The sequence below is a fragment of the Lipotes vexillifer genome, unplaced genomic scaffold (assembly GCF_000442215.2).
Source record: "Lipotes vexillifer unplaced genomic scaffold, Lipotes_vexillifer_v1.1 scaffold1114, whole genome shotgun sequence".
In the NCBI taxonomy this organism is placed as follows: domain Eukaryota; kingdom Metazoa; phylum Chordata; class Mammalia; order Artiodactyla; family Lipotidae; genus Lipotes; species Lipotes vexillifer.
In genome coordinates this window covers 933,619-960,743 of record NW_006779031.1, presented here as the reverse complement: position 1 = coordinate 960,743, position 27,125 = coordinate 933,619, and the positions used below count along the sequence as shown (strand labels likewise).

General features: G+C 41.2%; 1 pseudogene; it reads left to right on the top strand.

The window, feature by feature from the left end:
- The first annotated feature begins 17,401 nt into the window (after positions 1 to 17,401).
- Positions 17,402 to 18,533, top strand: LOC103088618 (26S proteasome non-ATPase regulatory subunit 4 pseudogene; annotated as a pseudogene).
- Positions 18,534 to 27,125: the final 8,592 nt, after the last annotated feature.

The window sequence follows — 27,125 nt, the reverse complement described above, 5'->3', positions numbered from 1 at the left end:
GTTTTCATTTCTCTTGGGCATATAACTACGAGTAGAGGTCCTAGGTCATATGGTAATTCCATGATTAACTTTTTGAGAAAATGGCAAACTGTTTTCCACAATGGTTGCACCATTTTACATTCCCACTAAAAATGTATGAGGCTTTGCTGTACACCTGAAACTAACACAACATTGTAAATCAACTATACGCCAATAAAATTAAAATATTTTTAAAAAGAGGAAATAAGTTTATATTTTAAATAAGAATGATGTAGTAAAAAGTTATAAAACATTCTAGTAATAGGTGGTAATTATTTTTAAGGTTCCACTTCTATTGTACATCAATGAGAGGAAGCTAAATTGAAAGGGATTAGTATCAAAACGGAAAATAAAATGGAACTTTCAGCTGAAAGCAGACAAACAAACAAACAACAAAGGATGTATGAGGGTCCCAATTTGTCCACATCCGCACCAACACTAGTTATTTTCATTTTTTCTTTTTAAGTGGTCATACTAATGGGCCTGAAGTAGTATCTCATTGTAGTTTTGATTTGCATTTCCCAAACAACTAATGACATTGAGCACCTTTTCATGTGGTTATTGGCCAGTTGCATATCTTCTTTGGAGAAATGCCTATTAAGATCTTTGTCCGCAAATGCTGAAAAGATGTTCAACATTGCTAATTATTAGAGAAGTGCAAATCAAACTACAATGAGGTATCACCTCACACCGGTCAGAACGGCCATCATCAAAAAGTCTACCAATAATAAACGCTGGAGAGGGTGTGGAGAAAAGGAACCCTCCTACACTGTTGGTGGGAATGTAAATTGGTACGGCCACTATGGAGAACAGTATGGAGGTTCCTCAAAAAACTAAAAATAGAGCTACCATATGATCCAGCAACCCCACTCCTGGGCATATACCTGGAGAAAACCATAATTCAAAAAGATACATGCAACCCCAATGTTCACTGCAGCACTATTTACAATAGCCAAGACATGGAAGCAACCTAAATGTCCATCGACAGGTGAATGGATAAAGAAGATGTGGTATATACACACAATGGAATACTACTCAGCCATAAAAAAGAATGAAATAATGCCATTTGCAGCAACATGGATGGACCTAGAGATTATCATACTAAGTAAATGAGACAGAGAAAGACAAATATCATATATCACTTATATGTGTAATCTAAAAAAAATGATACAAATGAACTTATTCACAAAACAGAAACCAACTCACAGACAAAGAAAAATTTATGATTACCAAAGGGGAAAGGGTTGGGAGGATAAATTAGGAGCCTGGGATTAACAGATACATACTACTTTATGTAAAACAGATAAACAACAAGGTCTTACTGTATAGCACAGGGAACTATGTTCAATATCTTGTAATAACCTATAATGAAAAAAGAATCTTAAAAAGGAATATATATGTATTATATATATATATATATATAGAGAGAGACTGAATCACTTTGCTGTACACCAGAAACTAACACAACATTTTAAATCAATTATACTTCAATTAGGAAAAAAACGATCCTTCGACCATTTTTCAATTCAGCTATTTGTCTTTTTATTGTTGAGTACACACTGTTTTAGTCCCCACTCTGATGCTTACTACCTGTGGGACCTCAGGTAAGTTATTTAACCTTTCTCTAATCAGTTACTTCATCTATATATTGGGAACAACAGTACCTACCCCATAGTGCTGTGAGGATTAAATAAGATAGTGTCATTGATCATTAAATGGTAGCTACTATTGTTCAAAATAATATTTAGACACATTAATTTTACACACACTTTTAGATATGTGTGTTCAAATGTGTGATGATGGTTTTCATTCTTATTGTTTCAAAAGTTTTTTTTACACTGGCTTTATTTTTAAACTATGAACTATCAAAATAGAAAAACTTTCAATAATAATATCATTACTCCGATACTTATTTTAAAAATAGCTTGTGTGATTCTACAAACAAGAGTAAATAAAACTATAGAAGGATGTTTGTTAACAGCATTGTTTAAAACAGTAAACAAAACAAAACGGAATAATCCAAATATCCACCAGGAGGGGACTGTTTAAATTAACCGTGAAAAATCCAAACAATGGACTACTGTGCAAATGTTAAAATATATGAGTAGCTCAGGATGTACCAATATGAAATTATCTCTAACACACATCAAGTAAAAAAGCAAATTAAAGAATATTATATATTGTATGATTCCAACTGTGTATATAAAAAAGATATATTCATGAGCATAAATGTATGAGCATGTGTGTATGCACAAGTGTGTATATGATTCAATAGACATAAAAACAATTTGAACACCCAGACAAGAAATTTAACAGTGGTTACCTCTGGGCAACAGGGCTGCAAATGAAGCGGGGATGTAAACTTTTTTACATCTTCTATAGTTTAAAAAAAAGTTTTAACCACATACAATACTTTTCAACTAAAAAAAATCCTGATAACTGTCAATTAAATTTTTCTCAGTCAATCTATCCTAGTTACATAAAATGTAAATGAAAGAGAGAAACTGAATTAAATCACTCCTATTGATTTATTTTAATTAATAAATAAATAGGTAGAAACTGATCTGAATCTTAAGTTATTATAAAACATACTTCAGTCCCTGTTTGGGTGACACAACTTGAGCATTTTAAGACAACTCAAGGAATTAAAATACAGGAGTGCTAGCTTTATACAGCCGAAAAAACTTATTTCAACCGTAGTAACGTTCAGAACAACCGCATCTGAAAGAGTCCACATCAACCTTGATCATATGATCAAATATATGATTTGTGTCAATTCTGAAGAAAATGTGACACCCTGAAAAAGCTTTAAAGAATGACTGCACAGATTCATACTTTCAACAAACATTTACTGAGCACCTACTATGCATTAAGCAATCTGTTAGGTACCAGAGACTATGACAAATACTAATAATGGAAGCATGTATAAAATGCTCTAGGGAATTCCCTGGCGGTCCAGGGGTTAGGACTTAGCGCTTTCATTGCCCAGGGCACGGGTTTGATCCCTGGTCAAAGAACTAAGATCCTGCAACCCGTCGCCACCCCCAACCAACCCCAAGAAAAAAAGCTCTAATGGGCACAGAGCACAGGGATGGGAGAGATTCATTCTGACCCAGGCTGTCAGGGAAGAGAGATCGAGGGCAGCTTCAATGGAGAATCCACATTTGAGCAGGGTCTATGACATCATCAGAGAATGGGAATGGAGGGAACTCCAGAAAGAGGGAAAAGCAGGAGCAAATGCCTGGAGGTATCTGGCAAACACCTAGAGGCATCTGAGCCTGTGAATAATCCAGTATGGCCAGAAACCAGGGTACTGGGGAGAATAGAAGTAGTCATAGAAAGGAGGCTATAAAGGTAGGCCTGAGAAAACCTGTGAGGGAATTTAGAGCTAACTGGATATGGCAAGACTGATATTTTTAAAAAGCACCCTCTTGATTAAAAAATGTAAGAAGATAATTACTTTAAAAGTCAGGATAGGGACTTCCCTGGTGGTCCAGTGGTTAAGAATCCGCCTTCCAATGCAGGGGACACAGGTTCGATCCCCGGTTGGGGAACTAAGATCCCACATGCCACAGGGCAACTAAGCACGCACAGCAACTACTGAGCCCGTGTGCCACAACTATAGAGCCCATATGCCGCAACTACTGAGCCTGTGTGCTCTGGAGCCCACAAGCCACAACTAGAAGGAAGCCAATGTGCTGCAACTACGACCCAACACAGCCAAATAAATAAACATTTTTTTAAAAAGTAAAAAAAAGAAAGTCAGGATAATAGTTATTTTGGAAGGAGGGAAGGTTTATGATTGGGATAGGGCACCTAGAGGGACTTTTGGCATCACTGACAATGTTCCAGCTCTTGATCTGGATGGAGATATGAAGTATGTTTGCCTTGTAATACTGTATTAAGCTACTCATTTGATTGCTTAGTGTTTTGAATCCTTGTCTCATTTTATAATACAAAAAACTAAAAAAGAAAAAAAAAGTACACCCTTTTGTGACACTGTGTAGTTAGACTAGGGAAGAGAGGGAACCAAGAAGATAAGGAAAGAAGTTATGTTGTCTAGATGTAAGATGAAGAGGGTGAGGCCCAGGGCAAGGACAATGGGAGTAAAGAGGAAATAAACCCATTTGAGAAACATCTTGAGAGTTAACTGCCAGAGGCTTAGAGAAGACACAGAGAGTAAGTTCAGATTTGGACATATTGAGTATGAGGTCCTTTGGGACTTCAAATACTACTTTTCCTTTTTAAACTTACTGCTTTCCTTTACTTTGGTACACATCCATCAATCACAATATTCTATTCCCTATCAGTCATAATTCAATTCTTGTTTTCGGCTTTCAAATAGGATAAAGAAGTGAGACGGGAGTAATTCTTGATGTAACAGTACACTTGGAAAGAAAGGAGGAATATGGTAAAGAGAGATGTGTATAAACATACACAAAGGAGAAGCTCTTTGGTGAAATCAATGACTCAGTAGTGAAAGACAGAAATAAATGCATAATATCCCAAGTGAACTATTCCACTAAAATGGAAGAAAGGATCTGTAAAGCAAGGGCTGTTAGGTCAAAGAGTTTCCCAACCTGATCAACAAAAATCAAAGGAGGGGACTATATCATGCAGCCATGTTCATTTCTTCCTAGGTTCTTCCATGTAACCTAAGAAGAAATATAATAGAAATTTGAAGGTGAGAGAGATGGGCCAATGAGAAAGAGAAGAAAGCACAGTGGAGGAGTAGGTGATTTTACTTATGTACGAGTCAAAATGAACTGTCCTCACTTGAGAGGAGAATTAGATATCAACAACTGTGTGTGTGAGACTAATTACAGAATGGGCCACAGCACCCCATGTGCCTAGAGTCCCATGCTGCTTTATCACAGAACAGGCACTCACCGAAGGCATGAACAACCAACTTTTATAATATGCACCTAGAAATACTAAGATTTTACCCTCACACCCTTGCTTTTTCTACTTCATATTATTAATAAAACCTAGTTACTATTTATTGAAAAAATACTCTATGCCAGGCACAGTCTAAGCCCTCAGCATGCAGTACTTGGTTGAATCCTCACAGCAAGCCCATGACGTAGATGCAAATATTCATCCTCCTATTACAGATAAACTTGGGCCCCTTCAAGTGGCACCTCTGGAGAAACAAGACATGAGAGAGAATGCATAGGACAGAACTGGGCCTGGGCCTGGCTCATACATAGTCCAACCCAGGTCACCAGGGTAAAACATTACATAGGGATTAGGAGTTAAATCTCCAGTTGCTGATCATGAGTGATTTTGTGGGACCTTATCCTCAGCATGTCTACCTCCTCTGGCAACATGTGGCAGTGGTTGGCGGTTGGTAGTGATACTGAGATTTGGGATCCTGGCCAGCTCCCTGTTTCTTTCCATCAAAAATATGGCCAACATCTGGCAGCGTCAGCAAATGTCAAGATGAGTCTTCACTAATTCATACGTTACAGACTGGATTGTCAAAACTGGTCAAATTCCATTACAGAATTATAGTTCAGCTGCACTGAACACTAAATACATATGAGCCATTAGGTGGGCCTTTTAAATCTCTTTCCTCTATGGAAATTTCTATTCTGGTAGTAGTTGTAAGAGATTTGATCTTTATCATACTTTTCCTGGCAGCAGTAAAATTCCATTTTCCTCAACTCTGTTTCCTCTCAGGAAAGAAGTCTCTCAGGAAACACTCAAAACATTGTTTTTAACAAAGTTCTCAAATATGAATCATTTTCAACTGCCAGGAAAAAACTCCTGCCCCCACTGTTCTGCATCATAATATACCCGCTGTTTTACATCATAATGTACTTTCCCTAAAATGACAGTTTTGGGGCAAAACATACTTACTTGACTTTGCTCAAGCAGTTCACTCTGCCTCAACTATCTTCTCCTTTAGATCTGCTTGTCCAAGTCCTACCAACCCATTTATTCATTCAACAGTTATTTCCTGAGCACCCAGTAGTTTTTCAGATGCTAGGGGTTCAAGTAAGTGCATTAGAAATCGACTAGGCAGGGCTTCCCTGGTGGCGCAGTGGTTGAGAGTCCGCCTGCCGATGTTGGGGACACGGGTTCGTGCCCCAGTCTGGGAAGATGCCACATGCCGCGGAGCGGCTGGGCCCATGAGCCATGGCTGCTGAGCCTGCGCGTCCAGAGCCTGTGCTCCGCAACAGGAGAGGCCACAACAGTAAGAGGCCCGTGTACCGCAAAAAAATAAAAAAAATAAAAAATAATAAATAATTAACTAGGCAGAGATTTGGGGATGATCATTGTAGGCAGTGGGACCATCATCTGACATGCTGAGAATTTCCTTCAAGGAAAAGTTTCCCAGAAGAGGAAACATTTAAAGCTGGCCCTTTAAGTACAAGCAGGAGGAGTTCAATGGAAGAGGAAAGGCATTTAGGAAGGCTAAGAGGAAGGCCTCCAAGGACAGGGAGCACAATTGAGCTGCTGCCTCAGAAATTCATCCTAATGTTTGTGCTGAAGGCTTGCTTCCAATGGGTTGCACCTGACCAACGACAGTACGTCAGGGACAGGACTGTACTGATCACTGACTTTTGGACTCCCCAAAGGCTTTTCTGAAACTTTCTTCAGCTGCATAGCAGTGTAGAGAGCTTCCACCTAAGCTACTCTCTCTCCTCTTCACTAGGGGTCAGGCGTGCATCATGGACTTGCATCATGGGCACTCCCACCCTTCCCATCTCCCCCTCCCCCAACCCCCTTCTCTCTCATAGGTGGTTGGTTATAAAATCCTTGCCGTTTAATCCTAAATTTCTCCTTCTCAGAGGACCCAGACAAACACAGCATTCTAGACAGAGGGCCCACCATGAGTTAACACCCAGAGGCATGAAAAATCATGACGTGCTCTGAGCACCTTGAAATATTGATTTTACCCTCACACCCTTGCTTCTTCTACTGCATAATAATAATAAAACCTAGCTACCATTTATTGAACAAATATTCTATGCCAGGCACAGCCTAAGCCCTCACCATGCGTTACTTGGTTGAATCCTCACGGTAAGCCCATGATGTAGGTGCCAATATTCATCCCCCTATTACACTGTCCGTTCTATTTTTGGCTGCAGCATGTGGGATATTAGTTCCCTGACCAGGGATCGAATCTGCGCCCCCCACATTGGAAGCACAGAGTCTTAACCACTGGACCTCCAGGGAAGTCCCATCATCCCCCTATTACAAATGAAGAAACCTGCATCCCTTCAAGTGGCACCTCTGGAGAAACTAGACATGAGAGAGAATGCATAGGACAGAACTGGGCCTGGGCACAGAGGAGCGCCTGCCTCATACATAGCCCAATCCAGGTCACCAGGGTATTGAGATTTGGGATCCTGGCCAGAGGGGTGGGTACAGAGGGAGAAGTTGGGCAAAATCAGAGAAGGCCTTTTATGTCCTGATAAGAAGCTTCGACTTGGTCCTCTGAGAAACAGGGAACTACCAGAAAGTTTTAAGCAGGGAAAGGGCATGTGTTTTCAAGACTGCTCTGCTGGCAGAATGAAGGATGGACTGGAGTAAGCAGAAACGGAAGCATCTCTGTGTATGCTTCCATCTTGTCTGCTGGCTTGTGAGGTCCTAAAGAGTAGAATCCTATTTTTTGTTTGTTTTGCTTTAATCTCTATGCCCCTGTAATGATTAGGAAAGTGTTTAACACAAAGTAACTACTCAAGAGGCCACACCAAATCTACCAGGCTAGGCCTCACCTCACTTCCCAACATTTTAATTAAAACCACCCCAAAAGTTTAATGATCAACCTTTGAACCTTCCTGCTTGGACACTGGAAGTCTCCGTCTAGGCAATCCAGAAAGGGAAAGTTACACGTGTGATGGGTAGAAGTTCCTCTCAAAACTATCTCCCACCAACTATTTGTTTCATGAACTCTCTTTGAAGCTGACATCATTCACATTTGTTGATCCTAACTGTGGAGACAAAGGTGGTCATTAAACATTTGGTTTTTGAAGGTTTACCAGGTCAATGAGCCAGATCAGGCTTAAGACCCAGAGGTCTTATGCAAAGAACACTGGACAAAAACCAAAATTGGGTTCTGGATACTGGCGCAATATCCAAAGGTGATCTTTGGGAAAACATATCCCATAGGTCTATTTTTTCATCATAAAGTAGAAATAAGACCTACCCTACTTAAGGTGTCAATTATACTAGAAGATGTTATCAAGGGGCTTTGAAAACAGTAGTATGTAAAATATTGTATTTGTTCACTTAAAAATTTCTTGAGAGGGTAGATCTCAAGAGTTCTTAACACACACACCACACACACACACACACACACACACACACACACACAAATAAACATAAGGGCAGGAGACTTTCTTGGAGGTGATGGATATGTGTATTATCCTGATTGCGGTGACGGTTTCAAGGGTGTATGGATATGTTTAAATCCATCAAACTGTATACATTAAATATGGGCAGTATTCTGTATAACAATCCCACCTCAATAAAGTTGTTTTAAAAAAAAGACTAGTGACCACCAATTCTGATTTGCAGCAACACCAAGGGATGGTGTGATATTATCCAAAAATTCTCAAAATACAATTGATTTTCCTTTCCTTTCATCTGTCAAACGGCATTTTTAGTTGGAAGTGTACTGCTAGGAAATCAAATAATAATGAAAATCAATTCCCAAAAGGCTGTGCATTGCTTCAGATGGAGCCAGAAACCCTCCTTAGGTCCTAGACAGTAGAAAGGTCATCTGATGGTGGCCTGATGTCCTTTCTCAGAGTCATCCTTTTTTCTCATTGCTACCTCCTGACTTGACTGATGAAACACCGAAGTTGTTGGGCCCTACTTGTGATAACCAAAATAACCTTACCAAAAAAAGGAATCATTACCTCCAAACAGCCTGAAGTGGTTTGTGTCAGAGAAGAGAGTTTCAGTGACTCAGAAACTATCAGATCTGCATGAGCAAAGGGACTGAAGCTGGCTATCAATGGTTGGTTGCTCCTGTAAAATGAAAGTGGCATCTCCAGTCCTCTGGGCTGAGACAACCATTTCCAGATCACATACACAGACACACATGCACACTATCATTTCCAGAGCCCAAAGCATTCAGCAGGAGGTTTTAAATCAAATTTCAAACTGATTTAGTAAACTGGTATTGTTTTGACTTAGGAGGTGGGTAAAAAATAGAGGAAACTAAGTCCATTCTTATAAAAAGGAACTTGCTCTAGGCTATTTTGGCAAAATAATTAAACAAACAACTACAGAAATCATTTTCCAAACCCAAATTAATTATTTCCAGTTATAAAGTATGTTTAATGGTAGGAAATTAATAATGATGACAGTAATGCACACCATTATATTGAACACATTCTGTGCGCACAGCACTTTACATGTATTATCTTTATTCCTCATAACAACCAAAGTTAACAGTCTGTCTACATTTCAAATTAAAAGCAAAATAAAAAAATGAGTCTCAGAGAGACAAATGTGCCATAAATCAAGTAAATGGCAGAGATAAGATGAAAACCAAGATATCTAAAAAGCTCAGGTTTTTAGATGGCAATGAAAGGTGGTAGAACGTTTCTCCCTTTCCTAATATCAGTCAATCTTTCCTCCACCCTCCCTGCAGTCCTGCCCCCGCCCCTCATACCCAACCCGGTTCCCTGCCCCGCCCCTCCCCTGCCACATTCAGACACTCATTTCCAGAGAGGGGCATTAAAATGTAATGGGCTGATCATGGGTTTTTACCAAACAAACCTGCAGTTAAGTTCTGACCGTGCCATTTACTAGCTCCAAAGACTTCAGTGGTACAAATGACTTGTTGGATCTCAATTTTCAATTAAGATTAAATTAAATAAACATACACATTGCCTGGTACGTAGACACTCACTATATTTGTTGCCTTTCCCCTCACTCTCTTTTGATAGCCTAAAGATCAAATAAAGATGAAGAACAGCACCCTACCAGGGCAGTCCCAAAGGCTACATATTTTGATTTCACTTATACAAGGTTCTGGAAATGAGAAAACTATAGAGACAGAAATCAGAGCAGTGGTTGCCAGGGGCTGGCAACATAGGGAGGACAATGACTACAAAGGAGCATGAGGGAACACTCTGGGTGACAGAAAATTCTATTATCTTGACTTCAGTGGTGGCCACAAGCTATATTAAGTTTGTCAAAATTCATAGACTTGTACATACATAAAAAGTGTGAATTTTATATAAAGTGTATCTCAATAAACCTAAAGAAAAGCATACTATCCCAGAAATGGCCGACTATTTTAGGCAGAGATCTACATCTAATAGAACTAAAACTGCTGAGTTTTGACTGAAAGTTCAAGATCCATGATTAAAGAACAGGAAGACAAGGAGGACAAAGTTCATGACAGTGTTGTGTGTCTTTCACTGCTCATTGATATAACTATGTAAAAAAAAAGGGCTCTCGGTAAGAAGGGGATAAATGTATAATTTAGGACCAAAATACCCCATTTGCTATTTATTTGAAACAGATCAACTTAAAATGATAAATGGCCACTAACTGTTCTCACCAACTGCTTGAGTTTGTAGATGACTCATTCAAAGTATTGCTTAATAAGACAGGAACTTGTTCAAGTACTAATTCTCCTCACTTTACAACTGTTCTGATTTACCAGAGCAGGAAAGAAGCATTTTCATTCTCTGCAATTTCTTTCTCTTGATTAGAGTTTTGAAGAGACATGCGAGAAGCTTATCTTGGCAGCAGAGGCTGCCAGGTAGGAGAAGGTGAAGAGTTGTCCAACCTTCCCCGAACCCCCAAAGGGCCTTTCTCCCTGTATGGCAGACAGGCTGTTCAGTGATAGTTGCAGGCAGGTGTCTAGCCATGGATAAGCCAGTGAGCGTGGTCCTAGGTTGGCAGGGAGCTACAGTCAAAACAATGGTAGGAGTCTTTTAAGTGGCATTCTCAGTGCTCCAAGGGAGACCTAAAGTGAAAAATAGGCTATAGAAGACGTGTCTTCATTTCTTTACTCATCCATTCATCCAACACTATTGACTGTCCATTCTGGGCCAGTCTCTGTGTTAAGGCTGAAGACACAGAGATAACTGCCTGGTGTAGAGTAGTTTACAATCTTCGGGTGGCAGGCATGGGGGTGTATAAGGGGCAACAGCAGCCAACAGGTCAAAGTACACGTTAATGGAAAAGGAAGGTCAGAGTTGTGATTTATTCCTCCCTGTGTACCATTTTCCATCAGGCTTTCACAGTGCCCCGGGAGTTCACCGTGGAGATGAGACCGGCAGTCATTCCAGGTAGCAGGAACAACATATGCAAGAGAAGTGTGAGTAAGCACGATGTAGCCAGGAAACTGCACGAAATTTGGGGGCACTGCGAGCCTGATGAAAAATGGTGTGTATGGGACTGGAGAGGCAAGCATGAACCAGAAGGCTGAGGGCTTCATAAATTGTGTCAAAGAGCTAGATGTCTGTTTGCGGGGTAGACAATGGGGAGCCTATTAGCAGGGGAGTAACAAACGAAGACTTGCATTTAGAAAGATGATTCCAAGGGCAAGTCAAGGATAGACAGAGGCAGAAAGGAGACTCTCCTCTCTCTTTATTGAGTAGCTGAAAAGCTGGTGGTGGACCAGAAAGTTGGTGTTAATTGAAGCAGCAGAAAGAGTCCCTCCATGAACCAACCTTCAGTCATGCAGAAGAAATGACCCATTCCCCTACCCACTGCATGCCTCTAGCTAGCAATCCTGATTGTTTATTTCTCTATCCCCCCTGGAGCAGCAGCTCTCTAAGGACAGGAATGGTGACAAACACACACACACAGAGACACACACACACACATATGAATGCCTGGCTAAAAGTAGACGTCGAGTAACTGTTGACTGAATAAGTGAATAAATATATGAATGAACTGATAGTTTGAGAGCTGTCAAAAATGTTACTGATGGGTTATTTTGGGAGTTGGTAAGTTACCCATCACATGGAAAGTTGAACTAGATGTCTTTGAAAGTCTCTTCCAATGTGAAGATTTATGATTTGAGGCCACTCCCTGTGAAAGTAACAAGTGGCTGAAAAGGGGATATATGAGATTTGTTCTAAGGAAAGACCAAAAAATGATCAAATAAAAAACGTCAAGGAGTGAGTTTATAATATCAGGGAATAACAAACTAAGGCAACTAAAAGGTGACAGATTTTTATAAAGAGAATGGAAAACACTGACTGTCACAATTAAGCTTCTGAAGGCAGGCAGTACGGTAGATCAGGCCCTGTCATCTATACAGACACCTCCATATTGGAGGGAAGGAATTCGAGATGGACTCAGAAGCAAGCTCTAGGAGGAAATCCAGGTAGTCAAGAAAGCATAATTGGCAAAGGAGAGTAGGCAGCAACAGGCAGAGGTCCAGATAGGTGGTCAATGAGCAAACATCAGGATATTCAGCAAGGAGAAAGCAGACAGAATACTATAACAGGTAAATCTGGTAAAAAGCAATTGGTCAGTGAGCATCAACAAAATCAACAATGGGTAGCAGAGTCCCAAACACAGGCATGGGTCCAGGCAGAGTTCAAGTTCCAGAGAGGCCTGGCTAAAAGAAAGCATATTTCTACCCTTGGAGCAACTGTGGCACCAACCACTATACCCAGACAAGGACTTCACAGAGGGGCCCGGGTTCTGGCATGGAAGTACAAGGCCAGTCTTAATTACAAGGAACTAAGCAAGAGCAGCCTTAAAAAATGTAAGCACACAAAGTCAGAATGAGACTAGCAGACATGCCCATCTGCTGAGCTGGCAGCCAGAGGTTCCCAAATTCTCTCCAGCTCAGGACAGGCTGGGGCCCAAAACCTCGTTCAGGGCTGACCCGCCCCAACTCTGTCCACTGGAGAGCAGTGAAGACATGGAAGTCAGCAGGCCCTCACAGCCCTCCCAACATCAGACAGCATGAGGCAAGGTCATGAGCAGAGAAGATCGGCAATGAAAGAGAAAGAGCGAGCCTGTCACATGGGAAGGACCAAGGAAGAGGAATATGGAATTCAGTGTATAGAGATCTCTGTTTACCCACCTCCACTTTCTCTACCTACCACCACTTCCCTAATCCAGAATACATATCTTAAAAAGCTCTATGCTTTATAGCTATTACCCAGAAATCTTTTTCCTAATGTACTGTATCATATCATACCATGAAATTGGGTGGACAGCCCATATTGCTACTCTTATTTCCCATTCTGAACCACAAACTTACATAGTCTTGAGGGGTATAAGCAATGCTCTGACCTATCCACTCTTAACTATATGGATGAAAATCTGAGGACCACCGAGGGAAGTCACATAATAAAACTACCCCCGGGCTTCCCTGATGGCGCAGTGGTTAAGAATCTGCCTGCCAATGCAAGGGACATGGGTTCGAGCCCTGGCCCGGTTAGATCCCACATGCCGTGGAGCAACTAAGCCCGTGCACCACAGCTACTGAGCCTGCACTCAAGAGCCCGCGAACCACAACTACTGAGCCCGTGTGCCACAACTACTGAAGCCTGTGTGCCTAGAGCCCGTGCTCCAAAACAAGAGAAGCCACCACAATGAGAAGCCCCCGCACCGCAACGAAGAGTAGCCCATGTTCACCGCAGCTAGAGAAAGCCCGCGTGCAGCAATGGAGACCCAACGCAGCCAAAGATAAAAACAAACAAATAAATAAATAAATTTATTAAGCAAAACAAAAAACCTACCCCCAAAACTACACAAGTAGTGGCAGAGCCTATGATAACACCCAGATGTCTCTACTCCTTTCATGTTTGCAGTGTCATCAAATCTGGTAGAGATGTCTGTTATTAGGAAGAAAAATTGAGTTAAATGCATTCATTCCTAATTTTTAACCCTTTCCACTGAGCTCACACACAGCCCAACAGAAAACCTCTTTCCATCTGCACAGACGTTCCTTGATACATGACAGAATGAAAATCCACTAGAGGCTACACAATTTAGATTATCCAACTCCAAAGCAAGAGAAAGCCTCAAGCAACACCATCTGATTATGCAACTTTGCTACTGTGGAGAATTAATCAAATTCATCCTAGAGGTTCATCTGCTGCGTGACACACTCATTCTTTGATAGCAAAACTCTTCTTTTCCTAGTACTTTCTTTTTTTAAAATTTATTTATTTTAATTAGTTTATTTTTGGCTTGCTGGGTCTTTGTTGCTGTGAGTGGGCTTTCTTTAGTTGCGGCAAGTGGGGGCTACTCTTCGTTGCGGTGCATGGGCTTCTCATTGCGGTGGCTTCTCTTGTTGCAGAGCATGGGCTCTAGGAACGTGGGCTTCAGTAGTTGTGGCACGTGGGCTCAGTAGTAGTGGCTCGCGGGCTCTAGAGCACAGGCTCAGTAGTTGTGGCACACGGGCTTAGCTGCTCTGTGGCATGTGGGATCTTCCCAGACCAGGGCTCGAACCCGTGTCCCCTGCATTGGCAGGCAGATTATTGACACTGCACCACCAGGGAAGCTTTTCCTAGTGCTTTCTGATCTTCATCTGTTACTGTGACTAGCATTTGAAAGAATGTAAATAAGCAGGAGGTTGCTTGATCCCTAATATCTATATAATCCTTTGTACTTATACAAAAGCTGGGAAGATAGAAAGGGTGTCATTTCCACTATTACTTCTGAATAAAAAATGAGTGAAAAGAGAAGGTAATAAAGTCTAATAACTGGTAAATCATGAATAATTGAGATGCCGTAACATTTGAAGAATGTGATTTAAATTATTTAACAATATTCATCAATGGTCAAACAGAATTTTGTTGAAAAACTCAGTATATTCAGAAAAGTTAAACAAATTTACACTGTACACCAACAACTTGACCTTGACCAACTTTTGTTACCTACAAAGCATTGGCTATTCCTTAAATATGGTTTATTTCTCCAATTAGTAAGAGTGGGCCTTGGGGGGAATAAAACCCTAAAATTTACCTAAAGCCATGTTTTCTTTAACTCAAAGTAACATCTGTTGAATAAATAAATGAAATGAACCATATTCCTCTCCAGAATCATAGAGGTAGAAAAGTCAGTAAAAATCTGTTTTAAAAAAGACTAACTTCACAGTGAAGAAAGCTGACAAATGCTACCCCAGCCAAGTGATCAAGTTAACATCGTCAGTAGAAAGTCACGTTGATACTATGCATGGTGGATAAGATGTGATGAGGACAGCCCTTCACTTCTCCAGTCTTCCTCCTAAAAAGCCATAATCCACATCTTATCTTGAGAAAAACATCAAACAAATCCTAACTGAGGGATCTGCTACAAAATCCCTAACCAGTACTCCTCAAAACTGTCAACGTCATCAAAACCAAGGAAAGTTTGAGAAACTGTCACAGCCAAGAGCAGCCTAAGGAGACAGGATGACTAATTATGGTATGGTATTCTCGATGGGATCCTGGAACAGAAAAAAGGACATTAGGGACAAACTGAAGAAATGTGAATGAAGTATGGACTTCAGTTAGTAATAACATAACAATATTGGTTCATTAATTGTGACAAATGTACCATTACTAATATAAGATAATAATAAGGGAAACTGTGTAGGAGCATATGTGAACTCCCTGTACCATCTCTGCAAAGTTCCTATAAATCTAGAATTATACTAAAATGAAGTTTACTAAAAAAGTTTAAGACAAATTCTAAAAATAAGTACTGAATTCTTCCAAGTGCTGAATGGATACAAATATATAAGAGATATTAGACAGTAACATTAACAAATTAAGAGTATAAACCTAAATATTCTTTGACTGTTTTTTTTTGGGGGGGGCACATCTCTCAAATTGAGGGAGTCCTCTTGGACCTTATTAGCCAGAACTTGGATTAATAAATGTACACAGCTAAGGGAATTCCCTGGTGGCACAGTGGTTAAGGATCTGCCTGCCAATGCAGGGGACACGGGTCCGAGCCCTGGTCTGGGAAGATCCCACATGCTGTGGAGCAACTAAGCCCGTGCACCACAACTACTAAGCATGTGCTCTAGAGCCCGCGAGCCACAACTACTGAGCCCGCGTGCCACAACTACTGAGCCCGTGCGCCTAGAGCCCGTGCTCCACAACAAGAGAAGCCACAGCAATGAGAAGCCCACGCACCTCAACGAAGAGCAGCCCCAGCTTGCTGCAACTAGAGAAAGCCCGTGTGCAGCCACAAAGACCCAACATAGCCAAGAATAAATAAATAAATAAATGTGCGCAGCTAAAAAATGCCCCAATTTTTCTATTTGCCTTATGATAGATGTATTAAGTTATTTATATATCTAATTATAATGAGGCATGTTGCTTGCTATTTTCCCTACTGAGGAGTCAACCTAGAATCCAAAACTACTAATAATATATACTAAAGGTTAACTTCACCAAAAAGTTTATTGTTTACTTTCTGTGTGCCTTTCAGTCTTTCTGAGAAGTGCTTTAAGTGTATTTTGAGAGCCAAGAACATGAATTAGGGATGTGGTGAGGAAGAGTAAGTGGGGCTGCTGGACACAGTGTTCCCGTGGAGCTGACCCTGGTCATCAGTCTCTGAGCAAGTACTGTCACTTGTTTTAATTCCTTCTCCCTCATCCTTTGCTCCCTTTAAATCTGGTGATTTCTAGGAATGAACCTTTTTTATGACATATGCTGTATATTATTTGGTTTGAAGAAGCCTTGAGTTTGTGAAGTAAAGCGATGTTCTTTTTCAAAGCTCTCAGTTCTTAAAATATCAGAACTTGCAAAAAGCACATGCAGGGTTGTTATTATCCCTTCAGATCAATAGCTCAGTCACTGCTATGAGCTATTAAAAAAGGAGTTAGGAAGACAAGCAAATCTTTTGGGCTGCATCTATTCTGGCAAAAGAAGCACAGTAGAGAGGCACCAACATATTAAAAACCATTTTAGCAAGTGAGTTCTTGCCAAGCAAAAGAAAATCCTGGGCCACTCTATCTACCCAAATGTTTTCATAGAGGTTTTAGCTAGCAGGCAGTTAAATTCTAGGAGCAGCTACAGGCAAACAGAGGCTTGGAGGCTAAGGAATGAGAGTATATGTGGGCAACAGCTAGACACAGGAGCATTTGCAAAACCACGTTAGGTTCCCCTAAGTTCCCCAGCACAAATATTCACTTTAATTTCAAATCCCTTCATCAGCTGAAATATACTTCACAATTTTTTTTTTTTTTTTTTGCGGTACGCGGGCCTCTCACTGTTGTGGCCTCTCCCGTTGCGGAGCACAGGCTCTGGACGCGCAGGCTCAGCGGCCATGGCTCACGGGCCCAGCTGCTCCGCGGCACGTGGGATCTTCCCGGACCGGGGCACGAACCCGTGTCCCCTGCATCGGCAGGTGGACTCCCAACCACTGCGCCACCAGGGAAGCCCCTATACTTCACAATTTAAACAAGCATTTGAGGTCGGGGAGGGTGGAAGGCGGCAAGATGGTGTTGGAAAGCACTATGGTTTGCGTGGACAACAGTGAGTGTATGCGGAATGGGGACTTCTTACCCACCCGGCTACACGCCCAACAAGACGCTGTCAACATAGTCTGTCACTCTAAGACCCTCAGCAACCCTGAGAACAATGTGGGCCTCATCACACTGGCCAATGACTGTGAAGTGCGGACCACACTCACCGCTGACACCAGCCACATCCTGTCTAAGCTCCACACTGTCCAACCGAAGGGCAAGATCACCTTCTGCACTGGCATCTGCGTGGCCCATCCGGCCCTGAAGCACCAACAGGGCAAGAATCACAAGATACGAATCATTGCCTTTGTGGGAAGCCCCATGGAGGACAATGAGAAGAATCTGGCGAAACTGGCTAAACGCCTCAAGAAGGAGAAAGTAAATGCTGACATTATCAATTTGGGGGAAGAGGAGGTGAACACAGAAAAGCTGACCGCCTTTGTAAACACACTGAATAGCAAAGATGGAAGCAGTTCTCATCTGGTGACAGTGCGTCCTGGGCCCAGCTTGGCCAATGCCCTCATCAGTTCTCCGATTCTGGCTGGGGAAGGCAGTGCCATGCTGGGTCTTGGTGTCAGTGACTGAATTTGGAGTGGATCCCAGTGCTGATTGTGAGCTGGCCCTGGCCCTGCGTGTTTCTATGGAAGAGCAGCAGCAGCCGCAGGAGGAGGAGGCGCAGTGGGCAGCTGCTGCCTCTGCCGCTGAGGTGGGAAGCGCTACGATTGGGACTGAAGACTCGGACGATGCCCTGCTGAAGATGACCATCAGCCAGCAGGAGTGTGGCCACACGGGGCTCCCTGACCTAAGCAGTATGACTGAGGCAGAACAGAATGCTTACGCCATGCAGATGTACCTCCAGGGTGCAGAATTTGGCCAGGCAGAATCAGCTGACATTGATGCCAGTTCAGCCATGGACACACCTGAGCCCGCCAAGGAGGAGGATGATTACGACGTGATGCAGGACACCGAGTTCCTTCAGAGTGTCCTGGAGAACCTCCCAGGTGTGGATCCCAACAATGAGGCCACTTGAAATGCCATGGGCTCCCTGGCCTCCCAGGCCACCAAGGATGGCAAGAAGGACAAGAGGGAGGGGGACAAGAAGTGAGACTGGAGGGAAAAGGGAGCTGAGCCTGTGCAGGGGGCCAAGTACGGTGGGGTGTGATATAGGGTCAGATGTGTTGTCTACAACCACTGCAACCTAAATAAAGCTTGGCAACTTTTTTTTCTTAAAAATAAATAAATAAGCATTTGAAACATGTCAACTGCATATGCCTGTCTCCTGATTAAAGTAAAAATTTAAAAAGGAGACACCAAAAAATAATGGAGAAGGCCCCACTCAGCGAGAAAGATGTTATCTGGAATCTCATATTTAAAAAACAAACTCTTGGGATCTCCCTGGCGGTCCAGTGGTTAAGACTCTGCACTCCCAATGCAGGGGGCATGGGTTCGATCCCTGGTCAGGGAACTAAGATCCCGCATGCCGCATGGTAGCAAAAAAACAAACAAACAAAAAACCCCCACAACTCTTGGGCTACACTTAGTAACTTGTTTCCAAAGAGTACAGTATGGAAAAGAGGAAAAACAGCAGCTTTAAAGTGGAAGAATCAGGTAAACACTACTTTAGACAGGTGATCAAGGTCAATGCCAACCATGATGTCATGTTAATAATTTGTACTCTTTACACCTGAAACTAACACAACATTGTAAATTGACTATACTTCAATAAAAAAATTGTTTTAAATGTACTCTTGATATGGTGTAATGAAAATGGCATTTCACCTCACCAGTCTTCCTCTCAAAACTCAATAAGCTCCAGTCTAATCATAAGAAAAATGGACAAATCCCAATTGAGGGACATTCTACAAAATATGTGACTAGTATTCCTCAAAACTGTCAATGTCATCTAAACCAAAGAAAGTCTGAGAAACTGTCACAGCCAAGAGGAATCTAATGAGATATAACTAAATGTGATGTGGTATCCTGCCTAGGATCCTATAACAGGAAAATGACATTAATGGCATTATGACATTAAATGACATTAAATGACATTAATGAGGAAATCTGAATAATTAAGTATGGATTTTAGTTAATAATAATGTATCAATATTGGTTCATAAATTGTGACAAATGTACATTACTGCATAAGATGTTAATAATATAGGAAACTGCACGTGGGATGTGAAAACTCTGTACCATGTACGCAACTTTTCTGTAATTCTAAAACTATTCTAAAATTTAAAGTTTTTAAAAACGTTGAAAAAAATCTTTTGTTGGTTATCTCCCTTCTCCATTCAAATCCTGTGCTTCTAACCAAATATTACGGAGAGAATCAATGAGCCTTGGGCATCTGTTATATGAGAAAGAAACCTGCAATTAACTTCCTATGGATCACTTAATAGTCACCAGGTGGGAATGGTTTGTCAACAGTGTCCTTGAGTCAAACATGGAGCAAATTTAAAGTCAATGGCAAAATCGGGGATGAGTGACCTTTAACAATGCAGTCAATCCATCAGCAAAAGTTTGATGATGTAGCACAGCCCTGAAATCTAAACACAGCCAAGAATATGCACATCTAAACCTTGCTAATGCTTCAAAATGCATTAGATATAAATCTAGAAACTATGACAACCTAAGCTTTAGCAAAAATCATTTTGACCCTGTATAATAAACATTAAAAAATTAATGGGACTTCCCTGGCAGTCCAGTGGTTAAGACTCCTCGCTTCCACTGCAGGGGGGCATGCGTTTGATCCCTGGTAGGGGAACTAAAATCCCACATGCCATGCAGTGTGGCCAAAAAAAAAAAAAAATTAAAAGCAAAGCACTCCAACACTAGAATCATGGGCATTATCAGCTTTACAAGCATTTCCTGGAATTGGATGGCACTACATAAAAGTTAGATTCAGAGGGATGAAGGTTGAAAAATACTGTGGAATTTCTAAAGTCCAGGTTTGGGTTGATTGATCAAGCAGACCTTGTTTACATTTCAGTTGATATCTGAAGACAATTGATAAAATGGGGGGTGGGGGAGGGTGGCAGCTGAAAAATAGTTTATTACCGCCCACTGTTGATTAGAAACAATGTACCTAATTGCAAAAGTAGGATTAAGTTGCACTTCATATCTTACTTAGAGTCAACCTTCAGTCAGTATTTTTATAGAACCCTGGTTCTCAAACATTATTCTGCATCAGAGTCACCTGGAGGGTGTGTTACACCAGACTGTCAGGCCCCACCCACAGTTTCTGATACAGTAGGTCTGTATCAGAAGCCTGGGCATTGCATTTCTAACAGCTCCCAGGTGATGCTGATATTTGTCTTTTATAAACATTCCAACAACTTTAAAAAACCTATGATCAAATGTAAGCACCTCAATAAAACCTAACACCAAATTTAAATAATTTGGGAATTTTCTGCCCTTTTTCTTTACCAACAAGTATTTCTTAAGAATTTATTCCAGTACTCGGCACTATACCAGACACTGGCCCTGGGCACAGAACACTAAGTAAAAGCACACATGCCCTTTAAAATTTTGTTCTGGGGGAAGGCAGCTAATAACTAGCTCCAAGATTCATTATTAATTACAGCTGCAGAAAGAAGTAAGAAAAGTACAAGGTGCTATGAGACCCCATTGAGATTGGGTGGTCTGACTGCAGCGGGGGTCGGAAGGTTTCCTTAAGGATGCTTGAGCTCAGTACTGAAGGAACAGAAATGGGGCCCTTGGGGGAGGATTCCACACAGTGGGAGCAGTGTGCGGGAGGAGGGCGAGCCCTGAGGGCAGGCCAGTGTGACTGCAGTGTACAAGGCGAGGGGCAAAGGTCAGAGATGTTATTGCACCAGGCAGGCAGAGCCTGGTGTGCACAATAAGGAGTTGAAATCTTACTCTGTGAAGGGAACCACTAGGGATTCTTAGCATGAAACTGACTTAAACTAACGCTATGTTTTAAAAAAATCAGTCTAGCTGCTTCGCAGAGATGGATTAAGCTTGGCAAGACTAGATCCCAAAAATATTCAGGAGGCATAATCTTTGGAATTTGGTGAGGGACTGGGTAAGCTGGAGGGAGAGGAGAAAAGATTCAAGGGTAACTTCCAAGACTATAAAATGCTATGAAGTGATTAGCAGTGCTTTTCCAGTCTGACTTGAGTTTTTCTCTGTGGTGTAGCATGACAGGCAAAAAATGTATTTTATCTGTGTCTAGAAAAGGACTGAACTCAGAAAAATACTTAAAATAGTAGGATAACAGATCAAATGCTTCCCTTTTCCAAGAAGAGAAAATTCCTTTTGACAGCATTATATATTAAGCTCAAAGTTAACCTTACTGTCTCCCTTCATCATTGTGGAAGCAAAGACTGACAGGGTTACTCATTCTGTAGTCTGTGAACTACAAGAGCATTTTATTTTTACCTTTCTCATGGCATTTATCACTTCCTGCCTTGTATTTTCGTTATGTATCTGTGTATCTTATCTCCTTTCCTAAACTGTAAGTTCTCTACTGAAAGATAATGATTACTAACATAGAAATAAACCCGAGACAATCTATCTACCCACATCTAGGGGTGTTGTAGGTGGGAAGGGCATTAGAGTAAAAACAGGCAGAAAATCCTTTTCTTTTGTCTCATTAACCAAACGGGTTGTCATTAAAAACAAAAAAAGTGATGCAGAAGTAGGAAAATGTGCTTATTATGTATTTTACATTGACATATAACTTAAAGCAGCACTCGAATATAATTAAAGAAAATAATGAAGTGTTGGAAACTACTGCTTTCTTTAACTGGAAGGGCAACTAAGCAAGATTCTGGATGACCAAGTGTGGACATGAAAATACTTCCATTCTTTTTATGTCACCACATCCTTAAAACTGCACTGACAATGGCTGACTGAAATTAACCAGAGTTCTACAGCAGACTCAAATCATCAATAATTCCTACACTTAGAAAAAAAATTATCCTGCCACCCCCCAAACCCTATAAAACAAGCATGTGCAACACACTGAACTGAGTGTTGCAGAGGGATCTTAGTCCCTCCTTTCTTAGGGAGCTAAGTTTACCATCTATCAAAGAGCCAAGAAAAAATCTCTCAGACAGATGCCTCAGTCCAGGTCCTATCATGGAAATTCACCAATTCATTGTTTAAGGCTTTCTTGTATTGCTTGCTCTAAATCAAACTGTAGTATAATGGTGCCTTTTCCACTAACCTGAATACTTTCAGATAAGGTCTAAGATTCAGGCATGTAAAAGCCTACCCTGGGTTATGGTAACCTCAGAACAACTCAGAATGGTATTTCTTGCTCACAGACTTCATTCAGAGCTTTATTGAAATGGCACCTTGCCAATGAGGGCTTCCTTTGTTGCTCTATTGAAAAACTGCAACCGCTACCACCTGATACTTCCTGTCTTCCTTCCCTGCTTTCTTTTCCCTTTACCACTCATCACTAGCATACAAGATATTACAATTATTTATCTTGTTTATTGTCTGTCTCCCTGTCTACTGGTTGTCCCCCCAAATCTGTTCTTCCTTTCTTCCTGAGCACCTGGCTTTCCAGCTAGAAACTGCATTTTTCTATCTCCCTTATGACTAGGGAGGACCACGTGACTAAGATTTCGCCAAAGGTATATGTGTAATAGTGATGTGTGAAACTTCCTGGTCATTTTCCTAAAGAAGCTTGCCCTGGACCCCTGTTTCCCTCTAGCTGGCTGGAACTTGAAAACCAAATGCTCAGGAAGGCAGAACTGCCCCACTAGCCTGGGACCCTAGATGATCTTATGGAATAGAAGCTGCCTCCTTGCCCCAGGCTATTACAGGCCAGAAAGACAAAGATCTACCATTTTCTGGCCATTGTATTTTGGAGCTCTCAGCTTATCCTTTACCCTAACAATACCCTCCCCCATTAAAATGTAAGGTCCATGGGGGCAGAGATATTAGTCTGTTTTGCTCACCAGTGCATCCCTAGCAAGTAGAAGTGCCTGACACAGTGTACGGTACCTAATATTTGTGAATTGATTAAATAGACAACTTCATTATTATCACTTCCACATCTTCAAACCGCCTTCATGGCTTCAAGAAGTTCAGATTACAAGATCCAAATTGCTCCTAAGACAGCGCCCCAGAAGTTCCTATACTCCATTCATTGCCACCTTCCCCCTCTTCCACTGAGTGTGCCCTTCAGCCCCACTAGCCTCCTTTTCAGTTTCCCAACGTGCCTGGCTCTTGCCCAACTCAGCGCCTTTGAACAAGCTGGTTCCAGTATCTACTCCCAAACCCCTCTGCAGAAGTAGCCCCTCCTTCCTTCAGTTATCTGCTTATATGCCATCTCCTCTGACAGAGCTTGCTGGCTACCCTATCAAAAACAGACCTTATTTCTGCTATCTCTGTTTCTAATTCATTTTATTCAAAACTTATGAAAGTGAGTAATTATAATATTTGTTGCCTTATTTTCTTTTTAAATTTTTATTTATTTATTTTTTGGGCTGCTTTGGGTCTTCGTTGCTGTGCGTGGGCTTTCTCTAGTTGCAGCGAGCGGAGGCTTCTCTTGTTGCAGACCATGGGCTCTAGGCGCGTGGGCTTCAGTAGTTGTGGCTCGTGGGCTCTAGAGTGCAGGCTCAGTAGTTGTGGCACATGGGCTTAGTTTCTCTGCAGCATGTAGGATCATCCCAGACCAGGGATCGAACCCACGTCCCCTGCATTGGCAGGTGGATTCTTAACCACTGTGCCACCAGGGAAGTCCCTGTTGCCTTATTTTTAAACTGTAAATTAGATTATAAGTTCCATAAGGACACGAACCACTTCTGTTTTTATTTACTACACTATCCTCTTTGCTTAGCATAGTGCCTGGCCAGTCATAAGAGGTCAAAAGGTGCTGAGTGTTTATTTTTAAATATTTTGAAGTAGACATGAGTTAAAGCATACGTAGCTCTCCCATAAATGTAGTCTTCAAATGTTCTTGACTACCAGCCTGACAATAATGTAAGCTTCTACTTATGGGGATATAAACCAATGCATATTTCAGCAAGCTTTTAATTGCTTTCCTAGAAGGATTACCATTCCTCCTTTCCACTATGAGTTTTTAGTTGCTTACAACCTGGTGGAATTTGAATGACTCCTATTGGTATGATGGACCAAGGGCAACTTTTACAAGGATGTCTCAAATGCAGGTTCATATGGGCATATACAATTCAAAATAAATGATGATTATGTTTTGGGGGCATGCCAACTGGCCTCCCAGGACCTCAAACCCAAAGATCAAAGATTCTTTCATCTCTAAGGTCAAGGTTTCAGTTCATCAATTTGCTTCTGGATTATGTAACCTGAGGTGGCCCTCTAGAACTGTGTGGGCACCAGCCAAACTGGGTACTCCAGAACACTCTGGAGGTATTCAGTAATTCAGACTTTTAAAAATGCTGTTTATAAAAAATGCTGTTTCCTTCGGTATCTTATCTGTGGTGGTGGATATACGAACATACACATGGGATAAAACTGCATAGAAATAAATACACACACACACACACACACACACACACACACACACACACACAAATGAGTACAAGTACACCTGGAGAAATCTGAATAAGATCAGTGGATGTTATCAATGTCAGTACCCTGGTTGTGACGTTATACTACAGTTTTGCAAGATGTTACCATAAACTGGGTAAAGGGTACACAGGATCTCTATTATTTCTTACAACTGCATTATCTCAATAAATTTCAATTAAAAAGTGCTGCTTCAACACAGAAACTAGGATGTTGCAGGATTCAACTGGTTATTTTCTGAAGAAAACAGGAAGGAGGAGGCTGGGGAAATGAGAGAAAGAGAAGTAAAGTAGGAGAGAATATAAAACCTCACAGTAGGGGACATTACTAAAAGAACACTGCAATCTCTGAAAATATACGCACATATCTTGTCTTCTTCAGGTCACAGCGTCAAAGAATAAAAGGTTGTTACAGAACACCCAGTTCAACTGCATTTTAAAGTTCTGGAAAATGAGGCTCAAAAAATAATTTGCCAAATTTTAAAACTTTTAGAAAAAATAATGAGACTACTTTTCCAACTTTGGCATAGGGAAGGATTACTTAATCAAGACACATAAAGTGGACTTCCCTGGTGGCGCTAGTGGTTGGGAATCTGCCTGCCAATGCAGGGGACACAGGTTCGAGCCCTGGTCTGGGAAGATCCCACATGCCGCAGAGCAACTGAGCCTGTGTGCCACAGCTACTGAGCCTGCACTCTAGAGCCTGCAAGCCACAACTACTGAGCCCACGTGCTACAACTACTGAAGCCCACACGCCTAGAGCCCGTGCTCCACAATAAGAGAAGCCACCGCAATGAGAAGCCTGTGCACCACAACAAAGAGTAGCCCCCGCTCGCCACAACTAGAGAAAGCCCACGCACAGCAACGAAAACCCAACACAGCCAAATAATAAATTAATTAATTTAAAAAAGAGATACATAAAGCAGTAACCATAAAGAAACTAAAAAATTTGACTACATTAAAGTTAAGAACTTCTTTATCAAAAGACATATATAGGGCTTCCCTGGTGGCGCAGTGCTTGAGAGTCCGCCTGCCGATGCAGGAGACGCGGGTTCGTGCCCCGTTTCGGGAAGATCCCACATGCCGCAGAGCGGCTGGGCCCGTGAGCCATGGCCAGTGAGCCTGCGCGTCCGGAGCCTGTGCTCCGCAAATGGGAGAGGCCACAACAGTGAGAGGCCCGCATAACGCAAGGAAAAAAAAAAAAAAAAAAAGACATATATAAATATATGCAAAGCCACAAATTAAGTTATTTGCAAAAAATATAACCAACAAAGGATTAATCTCCTGAATATGAAAAGAACTCATAATTATAAATCAGTATGAGAAAGATAAACCAACAGAAAACAGTTAAAAGACATGAACAAGTATTTCAGAGGGGAAACATAAATGGCCCATAAACATTTGCAAAGACGTTTAACCTCATTAGTAATCAGAGAAGCAACAAAATGCAAGAAGTCAATATCAAGGGCAAGTATATGAAGCAACGAGAACTCATACATTGCTAGTGGGAGTGCATATTGGTAAAACCACTTTGGAGAACAATTTAATCTCTTCTTATAAAGTTGCACATTTCAAGAGTTATTATGTGTATTTGTTTTCCTATACATATGCCTGAGTGTGTGTTTGTATATGTATGTGTATCCTACACGCACTGGGGGGGAACCCCTTTTATAAATATACACTAAAAGACACATTTTCTGGTCATACAGAAAAAAAAAAAAACCCTGCAAATAACCTATAGGTCCATTGACAGAAGAATGGGTAAATTCTAGTATATTCCCAAAGTAAAATATTATTCAGCAGTGCCAATGAATCAACTATAGCTACATAAAACCTTATGAAGAATCTTAGCAATTTAATATTGAAAAAGAAAAAAAACCCAGTATACTATTTCTATCAGCTCAAGAAACTAATATATTATCTAAATTTGCATATATGTGTGTTAAAACTTTTTTAAAGCAACAGAATGATTCACAGAAATAAGGTTAATAGTTACAGGGTTGGGGGGAGACAGGGGGATGAGATAAGAAAGGAGCACACAGGTAGAATTATATTGGTAATGGTTTAATTCTGAAGTTGGGGTGCAGGTACGTGCGTGGTAATTTTATTATGTATATATTTAACACGTGTCCTTCTATATGCACTGAATATTACATTTGTAAAAGACAATGTAT